This window comes from Nyctereutes procyonoides, unplaced genomic scaffold (genome assembly GCF_905146905.1).
Source record: "Nyctereutes procyonoides isolate TBG_1078 unplaced genomic scaffold, NYPRO_anot_genome, whole genome shotgun sequence".
Classification (NCBI taxonomy): domain Eukaryota; kingdom Metazoa; phylum Chordata; class Mammalia; order Carnivora; family Canidae; genus Nyctereutes; species Nyctereutes procyonoides.
Genome location: NW_026575159.1, coordinates 9669486 through 9692934, shown reverse-complemented (window position 1 = coordinate 9692934; position 23449 = coordinate 9669486). Strand labels below are relative to the sequence as shown.

Below are 23449 nucleotides of genomic sequence, written 5' to 3'. Positions count from 1 at the left end.
AGTCTTTCATCTTTGTAAAGAGGCTAAATGAAAACTGAAGTTTTTTGTTTGTTTGGTTGGTTTCAGGCATAATTTTCTACAGGCAAGTAAAGAATAGTTGGTTAAAAAAAAAGAATAGTTGGTTAACTTTGGCACTGCCTTAATAAAAAATTCTGTTTGGTTTAATGTTTCATAATATAAGATGATTAACTCTTGATGCCTTGATGTAAATTTATGTTTTTCATCCAATCGTTTTGTCAGTTTTTTTAAAAAATGCAACTTATTAACATTCCCTTTGAGCTTAAAAAGAGAAATCAGATAAATGTATAAAAAGATCTGCTCTTCCTGTATAGTATTGTGTCAGTGACTTACTGAATTACTGCCAGTCTTGTATTCCCACTTATTGAGCATCTGTGCTTGTCAGACTGTAATTGGCAATGTGTGAAAATGCAAGGGAAAAAAAGAGATAATGGCCAATGAACTTTGTAAATTCACATTCAAGAGGTTTCCTGGTGTTCTAACATGTAATTAATTAAACTATTGATGGTTTGAAGAAAAAATCAGTATTTATCAGAGTCCAGGCTTTTTTTTTTTAGTTTAAAGTCTATGTTCTAGCAAAATCAGATTTTTAAAATCTGTGTGTTCATTAATTTATTCAAATAACCATGTATTGTGTATCATCAACCACACATTAGGAGTAATTATGCACAAGAAATTTTTTAGTTTGAAGGAATTAAAAAACATATTCTTCTATTATAGGAGTAGATAGTCTAGTAAAAGATATCATCATTCCATAAATCTTGTTTCATTATTGGGCACACACAACAATAGATAAAATTGTCTTTAAATAAGTAATACCAAATTAACAGAAAACCATAATATGTGCTAGGCTGTGGACTCAGTGCTATGAATATAAAAAATAGTAACAATGACATCAATAGAAACATTGATAACAATAATAACTAGTGGAAATTATTGAATGCTTACACTCTGCTAGATAATTTAATCACTTTATATGCATTATCTATTTTAAATATTTTTCTTTTAATATGTTGTAGGATTCATTTTGATAGTAAATTGTTAATCGTTTTGCATTTATACATTAGGCATACGATGTGTCATTTTCTTTTCATGTGTTATCTTTTTTTAAGATTTTATTTATTTATTAATGAGAGACACACACACACACAGAGAGAGAGAGAGAGAGAGAGAGAGGCACAGAGACAGGCAGAGGAAGAAGCTGGCTCCATGCAGGGAGTCTGATGCGGGACTCCATCTGGGTCTCCAGGATCAGGCCCTGAGCTAAAGGCAGAGCTAAACTGCTGAGCCACCTGGGCCACCCTCATGTGTTATCTTTGTCTGGCTTTGGTGTCAGGGTAAATCTGGTCTCCAAATGAATTAAGATGTGCTACCTCCTTTGTACTTTTTGAGACAAGTTTGAGAAGGATTCCTCCTAATTCTTTACATGTTTGGGAGAATTCACCAATGAACTTATCTTGAACTTTTCTTTGCCAGGATATTTTTTGTTACTGATTCAGTGTCTTAATTTGTTATAGGTCTGTTCAGGTTTTTTATTTCTTCTTGAGTCAGTTTTGGTAATTTGAGGATCTTAAGGAATTTGTGAATTCCATCTAGGTTATCTCATTTGAGATATAATCTTTTATAGAATTTATAGAATCATAGAATTCTTATATAACACTTTTTTTATTTCTCTAGGTCAGTATTAGGCTAGGAAAGTAAATGTTTGAAAAGAAGAATGATCTAAGACAAGTCATTCATCAGCCCTGTCATAATGAATGTATCAGATCTTACATGGAAATCTGAAAGCTATGCTGGAATAGGAATGAAATACAGGGCTAGGGCAAAGTCCACAGAAAATTGTTGGCTTTTTTGGCCTTACCCCTGTCAATTTGATAGTGACTGATATTGAAGATTTTATTTATTAATATAAGGAATAAATGATATAAGAGATTGGCAATTGCCTGCAAAGATATAATATCAAAAGAAAAATAGGAAGGTGAGTTGTACAAATCTAATTAAGGAGCATGCATACTTAGCCTCAAAGCTGTAAATTGGAGTGTTCATTTGAGAAAGTGTGAGTGTCAAAGATTATTGGTGGAATGGAGTCTGCCATCTCAAACATGGCTTCAGAGGTAATAGCCTTAGGTTGAGGATTAGAGATCAAAATAACCAAGTTAGCTCCATTGATTCAAAATAGAACAATGGTCTTTGAATGAAGACCATTCAGTTGCTGCCAACTGAAGATGTTATGTTTCTCTCTATGAATCAGAGGGAGACATGATGGGCAAAACCAGGTGGAAGACAATGTTAACACTCAAGAGTAATATTTTACTCAATGAATTAGTGATATTTACCTCAATCATTCAATTAGTGATACTTAATTCTTAAATGAAAACAAGGGAAACTATTTAAATGAACATAATAGAGGTGTGTATATTAAGCTTTTTGTGCTTATCCCAATCATTATCAATCACATGAACTATTTTAGTTTTTAATGAAATCTTCCAGTTCTTAATTTTTTATTCCTCAAGTACCACTTCCTCCCAACTCAAGCATAACTTGATGATAGTGGAAAGGATGGATATAGTGGCATGTGCCCAGACCTGGGAAGACAAATGCACAAAGGAAAAAAGAGACAAACACACACAAATAACCCCAGACTCTTAAAAAACAGAGAACCAACTTATGGCTACCAGAGAGGAGGTAGGTGGGGAGATGAGTGAAATAGATAAAGGAGATTAAGAGTACACTTATTCAGTTGAGCACTGAGTAATGTATAAAATTGCTGAATATATTGTACACCTGAAACTAATATGCTATATGTTAATTATACTTGAATAAAAATAAATAAACAATACTTGGTAATGGAAAGCTTGTTTTCAAGCTATTTTTTGGGGTGGAGGAAGAATCTCAGTGTTTTATGAAACTTCCTGATGAAGGAACCTGAGGACTGGAGGGATTTTAAGCAGGAATGTAGCTCTGCTATAACTAGTTCCACTTTGATCTGTTTTTAATATCGAGATTTCATGTAAGATTTTGTTTAAAATTGGGGTTTAGTAAGAGAAGTGCAATATACATTTGGATTTGATCTTTATGGTTAAGAGTATTCAATCCCCATGTTTCCTTTTTAGTTTTCATAGCTGTTTGAAGAGGTGTTTTTATCTCTGCATTATAGAAAAATAAAATGAAGCTTTGAGTTTCCAGAGGTATAACTAACACCTGGATCTTCTAACACTAAGACTAGAGCTTTTGATCCTTTAAATCTCACATGGTATTATAAGACAGAAAGTTCCAGTATCTAACAAGAAACTTCAGACTCCAGGATGTAGTGCAAATTGAGTGAGCTGAGCCTTCAAATATAGAACTTTTATGACTGGACCAATTCTGCCTCCTCTTTTTGCATTCTGGGAAACAAATTAATTAATATCATACTCTGTTAGAATGTATTGTATATGGTAAAAGGATTAATTAATTTCCTAACTTAAACATTTTGCCTCTAATATATCCTCAGCATCGTTTTACTTACTTGGAATTTTATTTTTATTATGCTCCTGATTTGCAAATAAATACATTTCCCTCTAAGTACTATTGAATTTCATTTTTTTTCCTGGCTTCTAAAATTCGAGAAGTGATTGATGAAATATTTTCAAATTTATTTTTCTCTTTGCTTAATTTTAACTGCTCATTTTTAAAAGATATATTTATTCATTTTTGAGAGAGGGAGAGAGAGAGCAAGTGGGAGAGGACAGAGAGAAAGAGAGAGAGAATCTCGACAGACTCTTGCACTGAATGCAGAGCCTGACTCAGGGCTCAATTCCCCAGCCTGGAGTCATGACCTGAGTGGAAATTAAGAGTGGGTTGCCCAGCTTGAGCCACCAAGGCACCTCTTGAGTGTTAATCTTTTCATTGGTTACATTTTTGACAAAAACAAAACAAAACAAAACAACAAAAAAAAAACCTCAAACATAATCAAAGCACTCTAACATTTTATATTATTGAGAGTCTGAATGGTTAACTTATGTGCATATTAATAAAAAACTTGTTAATTCTATAGTTAGGAAAGAAAATGAATATCTATATATCAGGTCCATGTGTTCATCTTTGTATAGGTGGATGTGTCTGTGTGGACCCATAGAACAACATTTATTATTCTTTATGTTCAATTTTAAGCTATTCAGGATAAAGCTATTATTTCTACATTATTTTCAGACCTGAGGCCAGGTTATTTTTGCCATTGTCAAATGCAATTTTGAGGACAAAATTTTCAACATCTCCTACACCAAGGTATAGATTAAACTAATTATTTAGGAAAAAAATACACTTTCTTCCTACTCCAACACATAGAATATAAGCATTTATAAATTTCTTTCTGAATGTAACTTTGTTCTATCTAATTGGATCTTCTTTGTTTTTTCGTTCTTGAGTTGTTGTGCTTACTTTTCTAAATTTTCATGGCATTTAAAGCTTGCTCCTTAAATGCCCATAATTACTATCATACCTATATGACATTTTAATTAATTTTGAATATGTGTCCTAGAAGAACACAAGTTCTTAGACTTTAATATGTAAAATATTAACTAAGTATTTTCTAAGTAAAACATTTAGTGAATAAGTGTAATAATAACATTAAACTTTTTATTTAGGTTTTACCATCTCACTGTTTTTCATGGGGCATCTCAATCTAATAATGCTTCATGGAACAAAGCTTGAGAAATTTTGATTTACTTCATGAAACTTTTTCCTGTTGGATGTACTTGGAAAGATGTGCTCAATGAACAGGAAACTGGAATGAACAATACAAGTTTTGAAATTCCATTTTTAGTTCTCCATCATACTGTGAGAAAAATAGCTCTTCTTCACCAGAAATAGTTATTTTGTCAGGACCCTTATAAAGGATGATTCAGAAAAGTAGGACACTATCTTTCCTTATTAATGCATACTAATTTCAAACAATTATAATGCACCTGAGTTTTTAAATAAAGGTTTAATGAAAAATAGGGAAACAAAGTAATATTTAAATAATATCTATAATAGCTTTTTGGGGAGGTCCTGCTGCCCTCCAGTTGACTTCATTTCCTTGGTATTCTTTCACTACTTTATACATCTGACTTCTCACGATGTCTTTTAGTTCAACTAGCACACAAAACTATATATACTTCTTGCATAGACACTACCTGTCACTCAGAACACAGCAGAGTTTCTTCCAGGACTTTGTACTTTTATAAGCTTTCATCCATGGATCTCATAAAACCTGGCAAACATGATCTCATTATTCCTCAGGATATTCCTGTGAAGTTGGTGGGTAGCCAATATTTTGTAAAGTGCTTTATCCAGTTTGCATAAAGTATTACTCTCTGTATCAGGCAGCTTTTATGAGTGAGCAATGTGACCAAGGACAGAGAAAATATAGTAAGGATGTAGGAAAAGAACTTGTGCTAACAAAAAAGGCCCAGCACCTCATCTCTTCAGATGTCGCTTCTCTTCTGTGTTGTAACAGCCTATATTGCTCAAGTCTGACATATCATTTCTATATTTATTTGTTTGTTTGTTTGTTTGTTTATTTAGATTGCTACTGTCTTTATGAGGCTTAGGTGATTCTGCAATTATTTTCCCTCTGGGTTTCAGAGACAGTCTCCATAAAATATATAAAATACAAGTTGTAGTATATTAAGTGTATCTCCAAACTCATTGTAGACCTACTAAAATAACTTAGTTATTAAACAGCTTAGTTTATATTTGAACTACACATCAGGAATCAGTGAGTTTGTAAGCACATTTTATCATCAGGAAAGATAAATCTTTAATTTCAGGATAACGGTTACTTCTTTATTTAGGAAGGCTAAAACAGTACAGAGCACGTATACAGAGGACTTTAGTAATTTTATGTTTATTGCTTGAATTAGGTGTGGCATAATATATATTTTATGTTATTATTTATAGCTTTTTGTATATCTACTATTTTACAATGATTAGAAAGGAAAAAAGAACATGTTCATGGTGTTCCAGGCAATGAGCTAGATCATATAGGAAAAGAATCAGTGATGGTGATGGGGTGCTTGAATAGTTGGAATAATTTTTAGATATCTTATGTTTAATGGTCTTTTATATAGAGAGGAAGTATTGAATAGCTGGGGAGATTTGAAGCCCAGAGAGAAAATGAGATGGATTCTTGATTTGGAAGTTATCGAAGTATTGATTTTGGGTGAGGCAAGGGAATAGATAAAGATTTCCTTGAGACTTCCGTTTATAGAAGAGTGAGAGGAAGAAAGGACAGATTTTATGGTGAAATAAAGCAACTTTAATGAGAGAGGCAGAGGAAAAGGCATAAAGTAATAAAAATGACGTAATGGGTTTTCAGTTCAGAGTGAAACATGTGCCCCAGGTTCTGCCCCTGTTCCTCTTTTAGGGACGTCAGAGTTCTCTGTAGCTTTGAAATATTCTAGAATACTGTTGGCAGACTTTCTTCAGTTATTTTTTAAAGAAATTTGGTTGTGAAGAGGAAACATGGAGAGATAGGGAAATAGCTGGAGGGGATATGGATTTTTTTTCTTTTTCTTTTTTTTCTTGAAACTGATTGCAGAAATGTGAGCATGTATAAGTAGCCAGTCAAGAAAAATATTGATGAAATTGATGATACAAGAATGTAGTAGCCAAGCTACTACTTAGTTATGCAACAATAGATAATAGAACCAAATATAAATCCCTTAGAAATAAAAAAGGCAAAATCATGTAGAAGAGATTGATCTCCATAATTAAACATATGATGATAAATATAGCTAATAATTTCATAGTTAATGCACAAAAGACACTATTCTGCCCACATGTCATGTGTTAAGTCATTTATATCTCACAAATCTGACATAGTACCATTATTATCTTCCCATTTAACATGTAACAAAGTGAGACACGGAAAGGATAAGTAACCTAGTTGAGATTTGAATCTTGGTCATCTGCTTTCAAATTCTGAACTCTTGAATACCAGGCTATGTTGTTGCTTTAGGGTTAGGTCTTTGAGACAGAAGAAAGAAAGCATGAGCGAATGAAACTTGGAGCCCAAACTGACAATAAACATTTAGGCTCACCATGAAGAGGTGAGGATAATGAAGGGCAAAATGTGCTTATTAATCTGGTAAAGCCGCACATGATTTTCGGCTTACTCTGAAGATTTTTTTCTAGCAATGCTAATATGTAGGGTAAGATATTCTTCCAATGAAATTATAGGAAAATTCATTCACTAATATTAACTGACACATACACGCAATAACCTTCCAAGTAATCAAATTAAGCAAATGCTTAGGTTTTTCTATTATGCTTACTAACATACTTCTGAATTGCAACATGTTTAAATAATTTTCGTAAACAAAATCCTAATATTAGGCAATATTTACAAGGAATTAAAATGTCTTTTCATTGTCTGTAACATTCATTATTAAGGTTTAACAGATATGAGTTTACAGGGAAGGACATTTTTAAATTCGAATAAAAGGAAAGAGGAAAAATAAGTGTTTTTCCTGGTTATTATACTTAAAGCTTTTCCTGAGCTAAAGATAAGAGAACACATGAGAACTGTAGATACAGACAGAGGGTAAGTACCGAGCAGAAGCACTGGAGAAATAAATATATGTTTCAGTAACAGAAATTTGCAGTTCAAATTGAAGTAATGAAATCAAACAGATCTTTGAATCCAAGAACCAAAAACATCCTACTTGTAGAGATAAAAGTGGATAACACTTTTTTTGATGACAAACAGAAAACTATAATTTGTGTCATTCCATGTGCATTATCTACATATGGAAATAATGTTGAGATCAAGCAAGGTAATTTTCTGTCCAATTTTTTCCTAAATAAAACTTTTTAGAATAAATCATAACAACAGTGAAGCATAAATTATTTATAAAAGCTATAAAATAAAAATGCCTTTAAAAACATTTAAAAAGCACATTTAAAACAGAGCTCTCATTTCTTTTTAAATGAGTTGTCTTTCCAATTCTTCATTCTAGTTTAAATCTTATATTGTACTTTCTACTCAGTTATTATATATCTATGCCACTTTCTAGTTTTCTTTCTAGATTTTTGTTCCCTCATTAACTAATATATATTACAGCTTAGCTTAAACATATATTTTAAAACATTTTAATTATTAATTCATACATGATTAATGTACAAAAGTTTGAAAACAAAAATGAAAAAGTCAAATAAATGTATCTCAACACTACACTCAAAGATAAACATTACTAATATTTTTTCATATAGCTTTTAAATATTTTTCCATAAAAATGTGTTGTTTTAAAGGAGTGATTATACTGTTAATACTTTAAAAACACTTTATTTGAAATAATTCAAGCTTACACAAGAATGTTAAGAATAAAAACACTATGACAAATACTGGGACACCCCTTTACCCAGATTTAAATGTTGTTAATATTTTGTGCCATTCGCTTTGTGTACATATGCTTTAATTCTGTCTTTTGTCATTGAATATATTCTGAATAGTTTAAGTATCAGTAAATATTCTTCTGAAACTGAAAATTTTAATTGCATGTTTAAATTATGGTAAAACTCTATGTAAATGCTTTCAACATAGCATCTTACAAAATACCAAAGTAATTATATTTTATGCAGATTTATATATATTTATACATGATTCTATTTTATGCATATACTATAGAGGAAAAAATGGAAGACGAAAGAATGTCTAGGGATCCCTGGGTGGCGCAGCGGTTTGGCGCCTGCCTTCGGCCCAGGGCCTGATCCTGGGGTCCCAGGATCGAGTCCCACGTCGGGCTCCCGGTGCATGGAGCCTGCTTCTCCCTCTGCCTGTGTCTCTGCCTCTCTCTCTCTCTCTCTCTGTGTGACTATCATAAATAAATAAATAAAAAATTAAAAAAAAAAGAAAGAATGTCTAAGGACATCCAGCCAGTCAGAGGAGGAACTAGGATTTAAAATCAGGTGTCCACAGTAGCTACTTGTTGCTCTATAACAAATTACTATAAAATTTAGTGATTAGAAAGTACAGATTTCTATTATCTTTCAGTTTCTGTGGCTCAGGAATCTAGTAGTGGCTTTGATGGATGATTCTTATTCAGAATATTCCAGGAAACTTCAATCGAGGTGTCAGTCAGGACTGCAGTATTCTCAAGGCTCATATGGATGAAACTCTACTTCCAAATTCACACACTAGATATTTGTCAGGTTTCAGAAGATCTGCTCCCAAGTTCACCATTGCAACAGCTGTCTCCTCTTGGAATGAATGATCCAAGAGAAAATGAGAAGGTCCTATAGTAGATACCACTGTCTTTCAGTAACCCAATCTTTGAAGTGGTATCCCATCACTTCTATTCACGAAAAGCAAATCAATCTGACCAGAGAATGTTCACAGGGAGTGGATTAGAGATTCTCATGAACATTAGGTAAGGGTCATTGTGTGCTGTCTTCAAGGCTATAATACCAGGCTTTTCTGACTCCACAGCCCATCACGCTTTTCTACCATAAGAGCTATTACTCCCAGTGAGAATCCATCATATTTTGTGTACAGATTCCAAATGCTGATTATTCAGGTTGCTCCCAACTTTCATTGCTATTATAAACTTTGCTGTGATAAATAATACCAATCCATTATTATTTCCATAAGGTTAATAAAATAAATTATCTATCATCTATCACCTATTTAACCCATCTTATGTCATTAGGCATTTACTTTTTTTAAAGTATTGATTTAGAGTAAGAAGATTTGGTTGTGGGATAAACAAAAATCCATTTCATTTCTGAAACAGTGTTTTCACGTAGACTTAATTTTTGAAGGTCAGGGAATGCTCTTTTGTTCATCTGTGGATCCCTAGATCTCATCATTAGGTCTGATATTTTTGTGGGCACTCAGTATATCTACTATATCAGAAGGCTCATAAAATGTAAATGAGATATTTTTAAAAAAAAATTTTTTTTTATTTATTTATGACAGTCACAGAGAGAGAAGGAGAGAGAGGCAGAGACATAGGCAGATGGAGAAGCAGGCTCCATGCACCGGGAGCCCGATGTGGGATTCGATTTCGGGTCTCCAGGATCGCGCCCTGGGCCAAAGGCAGGCGCCAAACTGCTGCGCCACCCAGGGATCCCCTGTAAATGAGATATTGAGTGAGAAATCATTTGGCAAATTATAAAAAGCTATGAAAGTTTTACATATTATGAAATTTATGTATCTGTTTTGGTTAATTGCCAAAAGAATTATTATTATCATTATTTTAACATTTTGGTTTTAAATCTTGCCTTGACTTGTTTTAGGTTCTCATTTCAGACAGTTCTACTATTTATTTACTTAGGTAGTTATTTTATTATTATTATTTCTTTTTTTTAGATAACACTGTCTATTTCTCATGGTCAATTCTGTATTAGGCACAACCACCATAATTTGTTTTAGATTTTCTTTATATATTTCCAACACTTGGTCACATGATAAGTTGATCACCTCTACTTCTCCCACTTAATACTCTGGTATTTTGATAGCTATTTCAACAGCCAAAAATGCCTTTCTCCTTACAAGTTTACCATGAGTCTTTGTTTTAAAGGTTTTCTGAAATCATCATGTCCTAGAGGGTTATCTTTACTTACTGGACTCCAGGCTCAAAAAACCACCCCTTTTATACTCTAGTTGTTAATTTGTACAAAGGTATTTAGATTGGTACTAATTTATTTCAATGTGTTGTTCTAAAATCCATCAATTCTGATTGCCATTTGTCAAGTATATGCCCAAATAAATTCTTTTTAAAACTTTCCTGTGCTTGAAAAGCTATTTTATAACACAAGGCAATGTCAACATTCTGAAAATGAGATGTTTATGATATAGTCATGTGCTATAATTTAAATCAGTTATTTCATTGAAAAATGAAGTATTGACTTTCAGGTATTTTTTCCAATACAACAAAGATTTGTTGAATTTCTATCATGTGCCAGGCACCATCCTTGTTTTTAGGACTATAATTATAGTGAACACACAAATGTCATGTTCTCATAAAGTAACACTCTAATTTTTGGAGGTGGATGCTAAACAAATAAACTTATAATATTTATTTTGGCAATACCAATAAAAATTAAGGTACATTGCTAATAGCTATGATAAGACCTGCATATGTAGGAACAAAAATATATGTTTTCCATTCAAAATCTTTCAACCTTGCAAATTTTTAGATTTGCAAATGTACATGGGTCACTTTATAATGTATTCTACTCTCAAAAGATTAATTCTTAGATATTGTATTTATGCCACACTAACAAATAAAAGGGAGAGAAAACAATAAACATGGATTTCTAGCATAAGTCAGAAATCCTAGGAGCTTAGGTCCACCAATAAAAATTGTTAAGCATGCTATATGACACTTATAGTTCCTTGTGTGAAATAATATTCTTTTTATATATTCAATTTGCCAATGGTCCAAATAGTTGTTCAGATTAAAATAACGACTGGACCATGTTATTTCTGGCATTTACCCAGTGCCCTAAAATGACAAGAGTAATTTCTCTTTCCTTTTCCATCAGGTTATGCCAATTAAAGCATATATATAATATGTATATGTATATATGTATATATATATGCCAATTAAAGCATATATGTAATATGTATATACATATGTATATATGTATATGTATATATTCATATGTATATATGGATTTTATACCTAATTGAAAACAATTTTAGTAAACATTGAGCACTATCAAATTAGTGTTTTTGTTTTGCTTTTTATTAAATGCAGTATGGACAAAAAAATAAATGCAGTATGGATAAAACAGCAAGCAGTAGCTATCAGACTGCTTTGGACAACTGCATGATGAACATTATTTGGACAAGAAACTTTTTTTCTGTTCTACTGAATGATTCATTTTTAAAGCACACAATGTTTCCTTCATGGATTTACTGCTTGTCAAAATATTTGTTTGAATGATGTAGATACCAGGGATGTGTTCTTTGATTGGATGTGGTAAGAACTAATGATTTTATGGTAAAAGGTAAGCAATTTGACACTTTAGTTTTTGTTTTGTATTTTCATTAAACTTTTTATTAAAGGCATACTCTTATTTATAAACTATAAATTTGGCAAATAGGACATCTAGCATCTTGTCTAGTGGTAAAAGCAAATCTTTATTTATTTTAATTCATTATCAGCTGTAAAAGGAAAAGAAGTCACAAGTCGATATTAAATTAAACATAAAAGCAGAGACCCAAAGGCTAATAAGTGACAAGAGATGCTACTTTTCAATGTTATATTTGGAATGAATCAATAAAAATTACAGTCAGGCCGGCATGTTAGTTTGAACTTGAGACAAATTAAATGTTTTTTTTTTTCAAGTAAAGAAATCATTATAACTCTTGCTTTGTGAAGTTATGGTAGGTATTTTATGTTTCATAATATCATAGCTACTGACTAAAATCCAATAAAATTTTATTTGTAGAGGACCTTGAGGCCACTTGCATTTTTTCCAGTAAACCTTAATAAAAAGAAATTTCTGTTATTTATGTTTACACACATAAAGAATTTAACAGCGATGCGCAGACATCTGGTGAAGTAAAAACAATTTCATAACCAAGGTGAACTAGGGTGAATGCCCCATTAATGAGGTTAGAATTTGTTATCTTAAAGATTAATATTCACTAAAAAAATAATTTGTTCAATTAGATGTCTGCACCCAGAAAGCTACTGTACAGTGGGAAGAGAAATTTATGTTCAAATGGCTTGCTTTAAGTCTATCTCTGCTTTCATTGAGCTTTAGTCAAGTCACTAATTATAGTTTTCTTATTAATAAATATGATTTTGTGACAATTCAATAAATTAAATTATGGGAACCTTTGAAAAATATGTCTATATGCAATTGTAAATGTTTAATGTATATACTGACTTTTAAATTATTTTACATTAATAATAAATATGTCAGAAATAAAATCACAAGTTTTATACCAAAATTGGATTTTTTAATAAAGAATATATTTCTACAGTTTCTGAGTCTGGAGATAATGAAGGTAGCCAGAATCTCTACCCTCGTATCTTCTGAAAGAAAGAGGGAAAGAGCTAGCAGAGAGAGAGAAGGAGACTGAGAGAGAGGAAGTGTAATCCAGGAGACAAATACACATGGCCTACCTTTTAAAAATAACTAGAGGCAGGGGTGCCTAGTGGCTCAGTTTGTTAAATGTCTGACTCCTGATTTCAACTCAAGTCATGATCTCAGAATCATGAGATTAAGATCAGAGTTGGGCTATGCAGCTGAGCGTGGATGGAGACTGCTTGGAATTCTCTCTCTCTCCCTCTGCCCCTCCTTTATCTCTCTCTCTCTCATAAATAAATAAATAAATAAACAAATAAATAAATAAATAATCTGTCTTAAACAAATAGCTAGAGGCAGATATTATTACAAACACCAAACTCCAACAGAACTCTTCCCCAGATGCCTACATGTCAGGGGAGAGGGGACTTAAGAGAATATGAGAAAAGAGAAAAGGAATGTGGAGAACATAGATGAAACACAGGCAAAAAGAAAGAAAGTCCAACCCAACATTTACTGTTCTTCAGACCTTAATTCTGGGAATTGATGCTTCACAACATTCACTATAAATAAGAAGCTTGAAGGTATATGGGAAAAAGGTGGGAACCTCAGAGAAGCACTGCCACAGGGAAGGTCAGTCACATAGAGAAGTGGTGGTACCCCATGTGCAGTGACAGTGAAGAAAGTAAGAGGGGAGAATTAAAATTCTTACAGGAATGAAAGAAACAACATACCCCTCACCACTCAACCAATCCACAAAATTATTCCTCACTGTACTGACTGAAGAATGTGTACTTGAACTAGAACCAGTGTTAACGAACTTCTAGAAATAGAAAAAAAACAACCAACTCATACAAATCTATTTTCAAAAAATTCAGATTAAAGCATTGAAGCTGGTGAAACCATCTCATGAAGAAAACAACCAAGTGTCAAAACAGTGTCACGCAACACCCAAAAGGGAATTAAACATCCTCGAACAAGCATTTGGAGATGTTATGAAAAGAGGATCAGCAATTTAAGATCGTAATGCAAATGGACAAAAAATAATCAGGAAGAATTAAAATTACATTCAATCAGATGGTGGAAAGTACAGTAATCAAAACAGTGTGGTATTAGTGAAAGAACAGACAATAGATAAATTGAACAGACAGCTTAGATATAGACCCACAGAAATATAGTCAATTTATCTTTGACAAAGGAGCAAAGGCAATGCAAAATGGAACAAAAGATGATCTTTTTAAAAAATGATGCTAGAAGAACTAGACATCCAAAGGCAAAAGACACAGACCTTACATCTTTAACAAAAATTAACACAAAATGGATCACAGACCTAAATATAAGATGTAAAGCCATAAAATTCCTAGAAGATATCATAGGAGGAAATCTAGATGACCTTGGGTACGGCAGTTACATTTAGTATAACATCAAAGGCAGGATGCATGAAGGAGGGAATTGATAAGGTTAGATTCATTACAAGTAAGAACTCCTGCTCTGTGAAACACCATGTCAAGAGAATGAGAACACAAGCCACTGACTGGGAGATAATACTTCCAAAAAGCAGCTCTGATAAAAGACTGTTATCCAAAATATACAAAAAACTCTTAAACTCAACAATAAGAAAACATGCACTCCAATTTAAAAATGGGCCAAAGACCTTAACAGAAATTTCACCAAAGAAGAAATACAAATGACAAATAAGCACATGTGAAGACATGCTTTACTTCATATGTCTTCAGGAAAATGCAACTTAAAATAACAATGAGATACCATTATATACCTACTGGAATGCCCAAAACCTGGAACCCTAATAAAATAAAATATTGAGGATGTGGAACAAGAGGAACTCGCATTCATTGCTGATGGAAATGCAAACTGCTACAGCCACTTTGGAAGACGGCTTGGTGGTTTCTTACAAAATTCAACATATTCTTACCATATCAGTCAAGCTCCTTGGCATTTTCTCAAAAGAGTTAAAAATATGACCACACAGAAACCAGCCCATGAATGTTTATAGCAGCTTCATTTATAATTGCCAAAACTTGGAAGCAACCAAGAATTCTTTCAGTAGGTGAATGGATAAATAAACTGTGCTGTGTCCAAATAATGGAATACTCTTCTACACTAAAAAGAAATAAGCTATAAAACCATAAAATGACTTGGAGGAACCTTAAATACATATTACTAAATGAAAGAAGCCACCCTGGAAAGACTAAAATACTACATATTGTATGATTCCAACTATATGACGTTCTGGAAAAGGCAAAGGTGTGGAGAAAGTAAAAAGATTAATGGTTGGGCAAAATGGGTAAAGAAAAGTGGGAAATATAGGCTTCCAGTTATAAAAGGAATAAGTCAGGCAATAAAAGGCATAACATAAGAAATATAATCAATGATATTGTAATAACAAATCAGGATAGAAGGTGTACACATGTGGTGAGCCTAGCATAATGTATAAACGTGTCCAATCACTATGTTGTCCACTTGAAACGAATTTAATATTGTGTGCCAAAAACAAAACAAAACAAAAATATTGTGTGTCAATTGTATTTAAACTATATATATATAATCTTTTTTCAGTGGTTGCCAGGGGTTGGGGCAGGGAGAAGGGATTCTTAGGGTAGTTGAAATACTCTGTATGATACTCTAATGATGATACATGGCATTATGCATTTGACCCAGCCCAGGGAATGCACACCAACAGGAGTGAACTATAATGCAAAGTATGGTTTTTGGATGAATTTAATGTGTCACTGTAGGTTACTCAATTTTAACAAATGTACCACTCTACTGAAAAATGTGACTGTTGGAGGAGTCTATGCATGTGTGGAAGCAGGGAGGATATGAAAACTTTCAGGAACTTCCCCTCAATTTTGCAGTGAATCTACAACTGCTAAAAAAAGTAGAGTATTAAAAATTGTATATATTTAAATTGTATAATTTGGTGATGTGATGTAGATACACTTTGTGAAATAGTAACTACAATCAACCTAATTAGCATACCTCTCACCTCTGATAGTTGCCATCTTCCCTTCCCTCTTTTTCCCTCCCCTCCCCTCCCCTCCCTTGTCTTTCCTTCCCCTCTTCTTCCCTCCCTTCTCTTTGCTTTTTTTTTTTTTTTTTTTTGTGTGTGTGTGTGTGTGTAGTACGGGATGAGAACACTTAAGATCTACCTTCCTAGCAAATTTCAGATACACAATGAAGTAGTATTAACCAAGGTCACATTGTTGCATATTAAGTCTCTGGAACTTACTCATCTTGCATAACAGAAATCTTGTTTCCCTTTGACCCACATACCCTCATTTCCCCTTCCTTTCAGCTGGTGGCAGCCATTATACTCTCTGCTTCAATATAGGTGAGATCATGCCGTATTTATCTTTCTGCATCTGACTTATTTCACTTAGCACAATCTCCTCCAGGTTCATCCACATTGTCACACATGGCACAATTTCCTTATTTTTAAGGCTTAATACATTCCATTGTATGTATATGTCACATTTGCTTTATCCATTCATCTGCTGATGGACACTGGAGTTATTCCTATATCTGGGCTACTGTGAACAATGCTGAAATAAACACAGAAGTACAAGTATCTCTTCAAGATTCTGCTTTCATTTCCTTTGAATATATCGCCATTAAGGGGATGCTGGATCATAACGCAATTCTATTTTTAATGTTTTGAGGAACTTATATATTATTTTCCACAGTGGATCAACTACTTTTTTTTTCCTCACCCAGAAATGTTTTTGTCTTCTTCTCTCTCCTCGCCTACTGCTTTCTGGACTCCAGATACGTGTACTTTAAACCACTAGATACTATTTGTAAATCACTGTGACTCAATTTTTTGTTCAGCATTTTTTCTGTTTCTTTTCAATTAGTTTTTACCAAAATGCTCATTGATTATTATCCTACAGTGATTGGACTCCTATAATTCCATATAGTCAGTTTTACCTTTTAGATATTGTATTTTTATTTTCTTTTTAAGATTTTATTTATTTATTCATGACAGATATAGAGAGAAAGAGAGGCAGAGACACAGGCAGAGGGAGAAGCAGGCTCCATGCAGGGAGCCAGACGTGGGACTTGATCCCGAGTCTCCAGGATCATATCCCGGGCTGAAGGCGGTGCCAAACCGCTGGGCTATCGGGGCTGCCCTAGATATTGTATTTCTCATCTCTAGAAGTTCTTTTAGGGTTAATTTATGATTCCATTGCTCTGCATATTATGTTCATATGTATTTTTTCCTTAAATAGCAGCCCATTGTTTTAAGAGTTACTTTAATCTCTAGCTATTATTTCTGTCCTCTGTGTGTGTGTGTGTTGACTAATTTTTCTCCTGGGTCTTCATTACGTTTTCTTGCTTCTTTGATCTTGGAAATTTTGAATTTTATATTTTTGTGTGTCTGGATTTTGTTATCTTTCTTAAAAGAGAACTGGAGCTGTGTTGGCAGGCAGCTAAGTTACTTTGGTTTAATTTTATCTCTTGGAGGCTGGTTTTTAAGCTATATTATATTATGTGTAGAGTAGCCTTCACTGTAGGAGGAGTTAGCCTAAACACTAAGGTAAGGCCTTTGGTTGCTATGGTCTCTAAGAGTCTCAAGGGATCTTTGACAACTGTACTCTCTGGTTGATTGAAATTTAAACAGTTCCCAGAACTGTGGTTGCTCCGGAAATCATTTAGCTCCCAGTTCTCCATCACTCCTGCTCCGAGTGTGGTTTTCTCCCTATGCATATACTTTTGTGTATTCAGCAAAGACTTGAAAGGACTCCTGAGACTTTTTATTGCATACTCCATCTTTTCCATATCCCACCATGCAATTCCCAGATGCCTCAGTTACTTGATTCATTAAAATTATTATGCCTTATTTGGTTCTCCCCTTTCTGCTTACACAGCCCAGAAACTGAATACAGAGAGAAAACTAGAGCAATTGAATAGTTCATCTTATTTGCTTCCTTTTTTGTTTTTGTTTTTTGTTTGTTTGCTTGTTTCTGCTACAGGGGACTTCTACTCCCTGATACATCATCATGTCCAGGATCAAAATTCCATTTATCTGCCTATGCATCTATTATCCATCCATTATCTATCATCATCATCATCTGATATTTATCAGTTTTATACACAATTATTTCTCTTACATGTTCATCAGAATTCATTAAACATTCTCTCTCTTCTTTTCCTTCTGCTAGGTAAACTGAAGAAATATAGATCCTCAGTATAATCATCTGACTTTTCCTTATCTGAGCTTTTTTCTTTGCTACTTAATTTAAGGTATTTATTTTAAGAATGTTTTTAGTTTTGTTTTTTAGTGCTTTTTAAAAACTAGTTGCTCTCCGTTATGGTTTCCCTCTCATTTTTTTGATTCAGCACTCTGCATGCTGACTTTTTGTTAGTAAAGTGTTTATGATATAATATGCTTATAATATTTCTACTGGTAAATCATTTTGTAAGAGAGATTTGAGGATATAATTGAGTCTGCAGTTCATATTAACAATCACTATGTTAGTGTAGTCAAGCTTGAAAGCTTTGACATTTAACATTATTTTGATAAGAAAGTCATTTTTTTCTGATGCTTATGCAGATGAAATAAAAATTACCATCTTATAGTTTGCCTACCAATGCATAGTAGTTAAATTATATTAAGGAAAGATAAAAATAAATTAAGAAGGTTTTTTTTTCCTTCAGTAAAACATTTGATTGCATGATTTGATTGATAAAATGAGAATAAATTGCTTTCTTTTGTACTCTTCAGAAATTGGTAATCATTAGATGATTAGCTGACAACTTTACATTTGAAGTGTGCTGATTAGCTTGTTTTACCTTAATAACCCTATGATAGTGACCACCTTATCTTGCCCTTTAATTTTAAAATTAATGAAGTAATCTTTTATCGTAGTCTTTTCCACTGTTCTGCCCAATTACTTTAGTGCTGAATGGTACTTTGCATTTTTGCTGGTCCATTAGCCTCATATCATGCTCTTTCTCAACTTCCATATTCAAATATAGGATAATTAAATGCTGTCTTTTAGCATCTTATAACCTTGACACATAAATTCTCTTTTCCTCAGTGGTTCAAATTAGTGGATAAATGGCAAGCTACTCGAAATTGTAATGAGACATTACTATTTATAAAATGTTAATGTACATTAAATGCTAAATAAGAATCAATAGTATGTGGCTATTATCCATGTAACTGAAGGATATGGGATATGAAGTGAATATTAAACTTTTAAATTAGCACATATACATATATACACATATGTACTTAAGATAAATGCCTTAGAAACAAAAACTTTGTTAGTTTTTTTGTTGTTCCCAAAACCTTGTGATTTACATAGGGCACATATATATATATATATCTTACATAGGGCACATGGCAAGGAGAATCTTATTAATGTTAGAAGAGTGGGTCAGTATAAGTGTTTCTGAAGAAGTGGGATATGAATTATAATCTGAATTGTGAATAGAACTTAATCAAGATAAAAATATTTAAGGAAGGAAAAAAAGAGTATTTGTAGAGATCTTGAGAGGAATGCCTGGGTGGCTCAGTGGTTGAGCGTCTGCCTTTGGTTCAGGGCGTGATCCTGGAGTTCCGGGATTGAGGCCCTCATCAGGCTCCTGCGGGGAGTCTGCTTCTCCCTCTGCCAATTTCTCTGCCTTCTCTCTGTGTCTCTCATGAATAAATAAATAAAATCTTTTTAAAAAGAAAAAAAAGAAGAGATCTTGAGAGGAGAGGTACATTTAAAAACATGAGAGACAGCCAGTGTAGCTTGGATAGAGATTATGCAAGATGATGTTGGAGAAGACTTCTAGGGGGTTTTATAAATACAGAATGACAAAATAAAGGGAATGTGAAATTTTTGTGTATTTATTTAATCATTCATTTAACATCTGCAGGACAGTTACTATGTTTTGTATTGTGACAGTAATAAATAAATAAAGCATGGTCCATTACTTCAAAGAAATCATGAACCTAGTTGAAAAGGCACAAACAGCATGGATATGAGCAAGAAAGTCACTCTAAAGGACAAGTATTACATCAGCCTCATTGGTAAAGATCTTTATATACCATTTCCAATGTAAGCACAAATTTGATTGAAGTATATTCAGAGATGCAACTTCTAGAATGGTGGAGTAAGGATCTCTCAAAATCTGCTCCCTATAAAAATAATCAACCTTGCACGTACCATCAAATTCACCTTTTTCTGAAATCTTAAAATTAATGGAAAGCTTCAAGAAATGCAATGAGTATTTATTTTTAAAAAGAGAGAAAAAGCAAAATCTCTGCAAGAACAAGTCTTTTACCTTGCCCTGGCCATATCTCCCCCACCCCCAGCTCTGTGGTAACCTTGAAAGCCAACATTCTCCACAACCACAGAAACTAGGAAAACCAGGAACCTGGTAGCCATTGGAGGAGGCAGGACAGATATATTTGAGGGTCACCAAAAGCATCATCCCAGAGAATTATCACTATTTGAATTGTCTGAAAATTTCCTGGAATCTCAATTGTTCGGGTTTGTTTATATTAAGCCTGATTGAGAACTTTCTCTGTATGAATAGCCTTACCTACAGAGCATTTGTAAAAAATAATCAGCAACAACTGTTTAAGATCCCAGCTGCCTGAGGTGGCATTATCAACTGGAGTTAACAAAGGCTAAAAAAAAGAAATTCCAAGAGGAAAAAAATTGAGGAATCAAATGGTCATAGAGACCTTTGAAAACTCTTACATAGGGATCCCTAGGTGGAGCAGCGGTTTGGCGCCTGCCTTTGGCCCAGGGCGTGATCCTGGAGACCCGGGATCGAGTCCCACGTCAGGCTCCCGGTGCATGGAGCCTGCTTCTCCCTCTGCCTGTGTCTCTGCCTCTCTCTCTCTCTCTCTCTCTCTCTCTCTCTCTCTCTCACTGTATGACTATCATAAATAAATAAAAAAAATTAAAAAAAAAAGAAAACTCTTACATATATCTGGAAACCTAGAAGGACATGAACATATCCATGAAAGATTTAAAAAGTCCCTAACTCTTACCTCTGGCTGATTTTGAGGCTCTGTACAAGCAGAAGATGACGCCTAAGGCAGCCTGTAGAATGTTAAAGTTTAAAGGAACAAACACTCTGCGCCCTTCAGCAAAGGTTGGGAAACTTATGAGTTCAAAGAATATAAGAATATATCAGTGAACTTATTCGATGACCAAGATAATCAAGCATGGAATCCAGTGCCCACATAGGACAGAGAATTTAGACTTTGCAGAATTAGTTCAGGAAAGTCACTAACAAGCCAACAAACAGCAGCAACGATAAATCCTGATGGGTGGGAAGGACTCTGGTTTCCAGAGCTGCCAATATGTATTATTTAAAGCTTGAACATAGGTCAGTTGAGATGGTCTTCAACCGAGGATCCAAAAGAAGAAAAAAAGGATATATACATGAAGCCTTACAGACTTGCAGGACACTATCAAGCATAAAAATATGTATACATGAAGAGGAAGAAGAAGAAGAAGAAGAAGAAGAAGAAGAAGAAGAAGAAGAAGAAGAAGAAGAAAAAGAAGAAGAAGGAGGAGGAGGAGGAGGAGAAGAAGAGGAGGAGGAGGAGGGAGAATGAGGAGAAGGAGGATGAGGAGGGAGAGGAGAGGGAGGAGGGAGAAGAGGGGCAAGAGGGGGGGAGAAAGAGGAAGAAGAAGAGGAGGGAGAGAAACAGGAGCAATATTTGAAGACATCACGGCCAAAGTTTGCTAGATTTGATGAAAAATATTAGTCTGCATATTCATGAAGCTAAAAAACTCCAAGCAGGAAAGCTCAAAGAAATTCACACCAAGACATACAGTCAAATTATCTAAAGCCAAAGACAGAAGGAGAATTTTGCAACCAAAAAGAAAGAAGCAATTCACAAAATCTGTGTAACTTTTTCCATTTTCAATGAGAGATTTTATATGTTTCTCTAAAAATATGTCAAGTGGTATAAAGTTCCTTGAAATTCTCATTAAAGTACTAGACACAAAGGATTTGAAGACCAATAATTTAGGATACAAGCAAGTCATGATTAATTTTGCTTGAGTGGGAAAAGAAAACAACTGTGTGAAGGATATTTTTAATCATTATTAATTGAAAAGTAATATATGAATACAGTAAAATAATATATGAAATGTTTCCATCTTACCTCAGATTCAAGTACTATTAATGCTTTCTTTAGTATTCTACATTAAAAAAATGTAGATACGTACTTAAAAAAATATTTACATGGGGCACCTGAGAGGTTCAATCAATTAAATATCTGCCTTCAGCTCAGGTCATGGTCTCAGGGGCCTGGGATTGAGGCTTGCTTCTTGCTCCACTGGTCGGGAGGGGGGGGTCTGCTTCTCGCTTTCCCTCTGTTCCCCCTCCCCTCTTGCTTCTGCTCTCTTTCTCTCAAATTAAACGATTAAATAAATATTAGCATAATTTACATTTTTGTCCAGTTTTTTGTTTCATAATCATAAACAACTCTGCAATCCAGTTAAACTTGGAGGAGAGCAAGGAAAATATGGAAATCATAGAACTGCAGCCAGAGCATAAGATTACAGGCTATTTTCAGCAGATGGAGGTGGAGGGGTGCTCTCCTGAGCTACAGAAGGAATGGTCTGGTAGTTAAGATAAAACACAAGTCAAATTTATTAGATTTTTCCACAGTCAGCAATGGTGATCTATTTGCTGGTCTTGCCATTTTTGGACCCAAAGTGCTCCATGGCTTCCACAATATTCATACTCTCTTTCACCTTGCCAAAGACCACATGTTTGCCACCCAACCACTCAGGCTTGGCGGTGCAGATGAAAAAATGGGAACCACTTGTGTTAGGTCCAGGATTTGCCATGGACAATATGCCAGGACCCATATGCTTCAGGATGAAATTCTCATCATCAAATTTCTCTCCACAGATGGACTTGCTGCAGTGCCATTATGGCTTGTGAAGTCACCACTCTGGCACATAAATCCTGGAATAATCCTGTAAAAGCAGGAACCTTTGTAACCAATCCCTTCTCCCCAGTGCACAAAACCCAAACATTTTCTGTTGTCTGAGGAACATTGTCTGCAAATAGCTCAAAGGAGATGCGGCTCAAGGACTCTCCATCTATCAGGATGTGGAGGAACATGGTGGGGGCAGGTATCTGCAAGCCATAATTTGCTTTAAAAAAAAAAGATTTCATTTATTATTCATGCGAGACACAGAAAGAGAGAGAGAGAGAGGCAGAGACACAGGCAGAGGGAGAAGCAGGCTCCATGCAGGGAGCCTGACGTGGGACTCGATCCTGGGACTCCAGGATCACGCCCTGGGCTGAAGGCAGGCACTAAACCGATGAGCCACCCGGGCTGCCCCCATAATTTGCTTTTTATGACATAATCTGCTTATTTCCCTTATCATTACTTATATACGTTCCTGCCTCTAATTCTTTACAATTC

The 23449-nt window shown here is 34.2% G+C and overlaps 1 pseudogene; it reads right to left on the bottom strand.

The window, feature by feature from the left end:
* Window positions 1-22664: 22664 nt before the first annotated feature.
* LOC129502583 (peptidyl-prolyl cis-trans isomerase A-like) lies at window positions 22665-23026 on the bottom strand (annotated as a pseudogene).
* Between the last annotated feature and the right edge of the window lie 423 nt (window positions 23027-23449).